Source organism: Neomonachus schauinslandi, chromosome 5 (assembly GCF_002201575.2).
Source record: "Neomonachus schauinslandi chromosome 5, ASM220157v2, whole genome shotgun sequence".
Classification (NCBI taxonomy): Eukaryota; Metazoa; Chordata; class Mammalia; order Carnivora; family Phocidae; genus Neomonachus; species Neomonachus schauinslandi.
The window spans coordinates 58,183,254-58,191,138 of record NC_058407.1 but is presented as its reverse complement, the minus strand read 5'-3'; positions in this window follow the sequence as shown (position 1 = coordinate 58,191,138).

The following is a 7,885-nucleotide window of genomic DNA, read 5'->3' as shown; positions in this document are numbered from 1 at the left end:
AAAAAGGACTGTGAGAGAATACTATGTACAAGTGTACACCAACAAATTAGATTATCTACATGAAATGGGCAAATCCCTAGAAACACAGGAATTACTAAAACCGAGTCAAGCAGAAGTAAAAAATCTGAACAGACCTATAACAAGCAAAGATAATGAATCAGTAACCAGAACCTCCCAACAACAACAAAAAAATATCCAGGACCAGATGGCTTCACTGGTGAATTCTACCAAACATATTTTTTTTTTTAAAGATTTTATTTATTTATTTGAGAGAGAGAATGAGATAGAGAGCATGAGAGGGGGGAGGGTCAGAGAGAGAGGCAGACTCCCTGCCGAGCAGGGAGCCCGACGTGGGACTCGATCCCAGGACTCCAGGATCATGACCTGAGCCGAAGGCAGTCGCCTAACCAACTGAGCCACCCAGGCGCCCTACCAAACATATTTTTTTAAAGATTTTATTTATTTATTTGAGAGAGAAGAGCACAAGCAAGGGGAGTGGCAGAGAGAGAAGGAGAAGCAGGCTCCCCACTGAGCAGGGAGCCAGATGTGGGGCTCAATCCCTGGACTCTGGGATCATGACCCGAGCCGAAGGCACACACTTAACCAACTGAGCCACCCAGGTAATTTAAGAATTAATACCAATCCTTTCAAACTCTTAAAAAAGAAAATAAAGGAGGAGGAGGAATGTGCTAACTCATTCCATGAGACCAACATTACCCTGACACAAAAGTCAGAAAAAGACATCACAAGAAAAAATAATTATAATTCAGTGTCATTCAGTTCATTTATAAAACTACACAACTATCACCTCTATCTAGTTCTTTTTTTTTTTTAAAGATTTTATTTGATAGAGACACAGCGAGAGAGAACACAAGCAAGAGGAGTGGGAGAGGGAGAAGCAGGCCTCCCGCGGAGCAGGGAGCCGGATGCAGGACTCGATCCCAGGACCCTGGGATCATGACCTGAGCCGAAGGCAGATGCTTAACCGACTGAGCCACCCACACACTCCCTCCTATCTAGTTCTAAATCATTGTCATCACCCCATAATAAAACCCCATATGCATTAAGCAATCACTCCCTTTATCCCCCTATTTCCAATCCCTGGCCACCACCAATCTTTCATTTTTATGGATTTACCTATTCTGGATAATTTATACAAATGGAATCATACAATATGTGATCATGTGTGTCTGGCTTTCTTTCACTTAGTATAATGTTTTCAAGGTTTATTCACATTGTAGGTTGTAACAATTGTTTATTTTCTGAGACAGGAGAAAACTTTCAATATTTTACCATTAGATGTGTATGATATTTGCTGTAGGTTTTTGGTAGACCCTCTATCAAAAATTTTTAAAGTCTTACCTATCTCTAGTTTGCTAATAAGTTTTTTAGTCATCAGTGGGTGTTGAATTTTATCAAATACTTTTTCTGCAACTATAGAGAGGATTACATGGTTTTTCTCTTTTATTCTGTTAATGTGGTAAATTACATTGTTTGGTTTTCCAATGTTAAACCACACTGGAATTACTAAAATGAAGTCAAGCTGATTTTAATGTTTCTTAATGTCTTTAACACATTGATAGATTCTATTTGCTATTTTGTGTGGGATTTTCACATCAAAGTTAATGAGAGAGGAGCCTGTACTTGTCCTACTTTATAATTTAAATTTATATTTAAATTATATATAATTTAAATTTATATTTAAATTATATATAATTTAAATTTTTTTCAGGTTATATTGTCTCAAAATGAATTGGAAATTTTCTTTTTCTCTATTATCTAGAAAAATTTTTGTAAGATTGGTGTTATTTCTTCCCTAAATGTTTGGAATAATTCACTAATACATCCATCTAGGTTTACAATTTTCTTGTGGGAAAGCTTTTAAATTACATATTCAGTTTACTTAATAGATATAGGACCACTCAGAGTTTCCTATTACTTCTTTGATCAGTTTAAATAAGTTTTGTTTTCCTAAGAAGGTATCTGTTTCAAGTAAATTTTAAAATTTTTTAATTTTTTTAAAGATTTTATTTTTAAGCAGGGGCACCTGGCTGGTTCAGTCGGTAGAGCATGCGACTCTTGATCTCAGCGTTGTGAATTCGAGCTCCACCTTGGATGTAGAGATTACTTAAAAATAAAATCTTTCTTTTTTTTTAAGTTTTTATTTTTAGAAATAAACCTTCTAGAAAACATGGAGTTGTTCCTTTGGCCACACATGTGAATCTAAAAGAAATATGATACTGTAGACATCAAGGAAATGGGCACTATTCAAAAAGGAATGCCCCAAGGGGTGCCTGGGTGTCTCAGTCAGTTGAACATCTGCCTTTCGGCTCAGGTCATGATCCCAGTGTCCTGGATTGATTCCCACAGCGGGCTCCCTGCTCAGTGGGGAGTCTGCTTCTCCCTCTCCCTCTGCTCCTCCTCTCCCCCGCCCCCTCATGTTCTCTCTCTCTCTCTCTCCGTGTCAAATAAATAAATAAAATCTTAAAAAAAAAAAACAACTGGAGGAGTCTACAATGTTACCCAGCATGCTCCGCATTGTTATAAACAAACAAATTTAGGACAAGATTCTTGTCCAGATCAAGAGAATTAATATACATATTGAGCATAATAAGCACTCTAAGATCTGTTCTTGAAATGTGTGAAGGAAAATGATCAAGAAAGAAGCCAATGAGAAAGGTACTTGGGAAGCACCAGCCTGTTCTACCCAGAGAAGCATACTGTGTGAGAACCAGTGGAAAGGAGACTGAGCTGCTGGAACCCATTCCTTATGAATTCATGACAGGTGTAAAAAGAATAAAAGTCGGGCGCCTGGGTGGCTCAGTTGGTTAAGCGACTGCCTTCGGCTCAGGTCATGATCCTGGAGTCCCGGGATCAAGTCCCATATCGGGCTCCTTGCTCAGCAGGGGGTCTGCTTCTCCCTCTGACCCTCCCCCTTCTCATGTGCTCTCTCTCTCTCTCATTCTCTCTCTCAAATAAATAAATAAAATCTTTAAAAAAAAAAAAAAGAATAAAAGTCTACTGGACCGTGAAAAAAAAAAAAAAGAATGCCAAAGTAGTAGTCCCCATCATTTCTTCATTTATTTTTATTTTTATTTTTATTTTTTAAAGATTTTATTTATTTGACAGAGAGAGACACAGCGAGAGAAGGAACACAAGCAGGGGGAGTGGGAGAGGGAGAAGCAGGCTTCCTGCCGAGCAGGGAGCCCGATGCGGGGCTCGATCCCAGGACCCTAGGATCATGACTTGAGCTGAAGGCAGACGCTTAACGGCTGAGCCACCCAGGCGCCCCCATTTCTTCATTTAATTCACCAATCTGGTCCCTGCAAAAACCAGATAGTGGAGGATGTGTGTGAACTACTATAAATGCAGCCAAGTAGTAGCCCTGACCACTGCTGCTTTGCCGAACGTGGTGTCGTCGCCAGGGCAGATTAACAGGGGCCCCAGTACGTGGTATGCAACCCTTGATCTGGCAAATGCATTCTTTCCCATCCCTATCAGAAAGAAGAAAAGACACAGTTCACATTCACTTGTAAAAGGCAACAATGGACATTTATAGTCTCACCCCAGGGCTATGTTTACTCTTCTGCTCTCTGTCATTAAATGATCTGAAGAGAGCTACCCAGCTAGACCTCCCTCAGAGAATCCCAAATCGATCTGCTGTATTGATAACATCACGCAACATGGACTGGTTGAGCAGGAAGTGCCAAGTATGTCACATGCCTTGGCTAAAACACTTGCTCTACAGAGGGTGAGATAGTCACCTTTTTTCAGAGTTCCCTTCAGAATTAGTTGAAGCCTTGTGACTGCTCAGCAATCAACTTCTCCTTCTGTCCAATCTGGCTTCCTTTCTTTACTTCAAGTGTCGATCCCAAGAGCACTCACTAATAAACTGCGTGTACTCTGTTCTCCATCTTAGAAATGGCTTCCCTAGAAACTCAGTCTGTGATCAAGGGAAAAGCTTTGCCAGGCAAAAACAAATAAGTAAACCAAAAGTAAATTGGGGTTTTAATATGTGATAAAATTCTAAAAAAAAAAAAAATTTTTTTTAAAAAAAAAAAAAAGGGTGGTGCCAGGCCGGCTCAGTCGGTGGGGCACGCCAACTATTGATCTCAGGGTCATGATGAGTTCAAGACCCATGTTGGGCTGGAGCCTACTTAAAATAAAAAATTTTTTAATGTAATATGTGATAAAATTCAAGGCAAAAAATTATGGGGCTGCGGCACCTGGGTAGCACAGTTGGTTGAGCATCAGACTCTTGGTTTTGGCTCAGGTCGTGATCTCGGGGTCCTGAGATGGAGGCCCACCTTGGCTCCATGCTCATCGGGGAGTCTGCTTAAGATCCTCTCTCCCTCTACCCCTCCCCCCCCAAATAAATAAGTCTTTTTTTTTTAAAGATTTTATTTATTCATCAGAGACAGAGAGAGAGGCAGAGAGAGAAGCAGGCTCCCCACTGAGCAGGGAGCCCAATGTGGGACTTCCCAGGACCCTGGGATCATGACCTGAGCTGAAGGCAGACGCTTAACCATCTGAGCCACCCAGGCGCCCTAAATAAGTCTTTAAAAAATATATGGGGCCAAGGAGAGAGTATTACATAATGATAAACAAAGAAAAGAAGAAAATATAACCAACATAAATGTGCTTGGCAATATAGGCTCAAAATACCTAAATAGTGGGGCGCCTGGGTGGCTCAGTCAGTAGAGCATGTGACTCTTGATCTTGGGGTTGTAAGTTTGAGCCCCATATTGTGTATAGAGAGTACTTAAAAATAAATTTTTTAGGGGTGATTCAGTCACCCTTACCAACTCTTGATTTTGGCTCAGGTCCTGATCTCAGGGTTGTGGGATCAGCCCCGAGTCAGGCTCTAAGCTGGGCATGGAGTTTGTTTAGGATTCTCTCTCCCTGTCCCTCTGTCGTCCCCACCCTCTCCCTTTTGAAGAAGAAGGAGGAGGAGGAGGAGGAGAAGAAGGAGGAGGAGGGGGAGGGGAAGAGGAGGAGGAAGAAGAAGAAGAAGAAGAAAAAGAAGAAGAAGAATTTAAAAATAAATAAATAAATAAAATCTTTAGTCCTGCCCCACTCCCACCCTCAGTAGCCAAAGACCTTGTGCAGCACTGGGAGGCCCAAGGGGTAGCAGCGCCAGGAGCCCAAGTCTGGCTTTTGCTCTTCTAAGTCCTGGGCAGCCTTGGAAGCTGGGGGAGGCAGCCCTCTGTCAGGAAGGCCTAGTCACAGAAGTTACATAGGTGGATGTTGGTGATCACCAGTTTCTTCAAAGCAGCTCCATCCAGGTACTTTTAGCAGGTTGAGATACAAGTTCTAGGACCTTGCTACTCAAAGAAAGAGCCATTGACCAGAAGCATCCACATCTCTGGATGCTTGCTAGAAATGCCGAGTCACGTGAAATGCAGGGCCTCACCCAGACATCCTGACAAGCAGAAGAAGAATCTGCTTTTCAGTGAGATCTGCAACGGGATGCAGGTTAAACTTGATGAATTAAAAATAAAACAAACAAACAAATAGTAATAGTTAACTTCATCGAGCACCTTCTATGTGCCAGTCATACTCTATAGGCTTTACATTCATACACGTCATTACAATCATATGAGAAGGTACCATTATTCTCCCCTTTTACACTTATAAAACAACAATCGATAAATTTAGGAACAAAAATAAATCAAATATTGGAACTGGAAATATTTACATAGCTCTCTTAGAAACAGAAGGATCAAGGGGCACCTGGGTGGCTCAATCGGTTAAGCAGCTGACTTTGGCTTAGGTCATGATCTTGGGATTCTGGGGTCAAGCCCTGTGCTGAGCCCTGACTTGGGCTCCGTGCTCAGCGGGGAGTCTGCTTCTGTCTCCCTCTGCCCCTCCCCCGCTCATGCTCTCTCTCTCAAATAAATAAATAAAATCTTTAAAGACTATGTACTAGGGGCGCCTGGGTGGCTCAGTTGGTTGGGCGGCTGCCTTCAGCTCAGGTCATGATCCTGGAGTCCCTGGATCGAGTCCCGCATCGGGCTCCCTGCTCGGCAGGGAGCCCGCTTCGTCCTCTGACCCTATCCCCTCTCATGTGTTCTCTCTCTCTCAAATAAATAAAAATAAAATCTTATAAATAAATAAATAAATAAAGACTATGTACTAAATTACAAAGGAAGTCTTAATACTACATTTTAATTTTTTAAATTTATTTATTTATATTTATTATTTATTTATTTATTTGACAGAGAGAGACACAGCAACAGAGGGAACACAAGCAGGGGGAGTGGGAGAGGGAGAAGCAGGCTTCCTGCTGAGCAGGGAGCCCGATGCAGGGCTCGATCCCAGGACCCTGGGATCATGACCCGAGCCAAAGGAAGACACTTAACGACTGAGCTACCCAGGCGTTCCAGCCAATGCTACATTTTAAAGAATCAATATTACACAGCCTATGTTCTATGACTGTAATGCAATAACATGAGAAATAACTAATCAAAGGATAACTTATTAAATCCTCAAATGTCTGGAATCTAAGAACATACTATTAGTAAACCTTGGATTAAAAAAGAGTAAGAGAGGGGTGCCTGGGTGGCTTAGTCGGTTAAGCCTCTGACTCTTGATTTCAGCTCAGATGGTGATCTCAGGGTAATAAGGGTGAGCCCCACATTGGGCTCCAAGTTCAGTGGGGAGTCTGCTTGAGATTCTCTCTCTCCCTCTGCCCCCTGCCGTGCGAGTGAGCATGCGCACTCTCTCAAATAAATAAATCTTAAAAAAAGGAGTAAGAGAAATTATGAAATACTTTAAACTAAATAAAAGTTTGTCAAATTTTCTAAGATACAATTAAAGCTTTAATTAGAGATATAGAATGTTAAATACAGTTGAAAGAAACAAAAAATGTTTGGAGACAAATGAAAAAGAATGAATTAGTTATGGGGCGCCTGGGTGGCTCAGTCATTAAGCGTCTGCCTTCAGCTCAGGTCATAATCCCAGGGTCCTGGGATCGAGCCCCGCATCGGGCTCCCTGCTCAGCGGGAAGCCTGCTTCTCCCTCTCCCACTTCCCCTGCTTGTGTTCCCTCTCTCACTGTGTCTCTGTCAAATAAATAAATAAAATCTTAAAAAAAAAAGAATGAATCAGTTATTAGAACTAGAGACTTTAACATACCCTCTCAGAAACTGATGAATCATGCAGATAAACCGTAAACTGCAATACAGAAGAATGGGATATAAAAAGCTTAATCTATTAGTACACAGAGAAGAAATAAGGATAAAGGGAATAATATAATCAATAAACCAGAGGGGAAACAAAAGGAGAACTCTAGTTAGAATGATAAAGAAAGAAGAAAGAAGAAGCAGCAGCAGCAAATAAGCAAAATATAGAATGAAAACGGGACACAGACACATTATTTCAAAATAACAGTATTATTAATAACCACACACTAGCAAATTTATAAACCTAGATGAAATGAATAAATTTCTGGGAAAATATAAATAGCAAAATGCGTCGAGAAGATAGTAAAAACTTAAAAATGCCAGCAAGCATTAAAGAAATTAGAATATTAGTCGAAGAGTTTTCTACCCAAAAGTCTAAACCCAGATGATTTTACAGGTATGTTCTACAGACTTTCAAGAACAGTTTCTTGGGGCACCTGGGTGGCTCAGTCGTTGAGCGTCTGCCTTTGGCTCGGGTGGTGATCCTAGGGTCCTGAGATCGGGCCCTGCATTGGGCTCCCTCCTCAGAGGGAAGCGTGTTCCTCCCTCTCCCACTCCCCCTGCTTGTGTTCCCTCTCTTGCTGTGTCTCTGTCAAATAAATAAATAAAATCTTAAAAAAAAAAAAAAGAACAGTTTCTTACTACTTTATGTGAGTTTTTCAGAAACTAGAAAAATACTGTGCAGATATGTATGTATGTAAT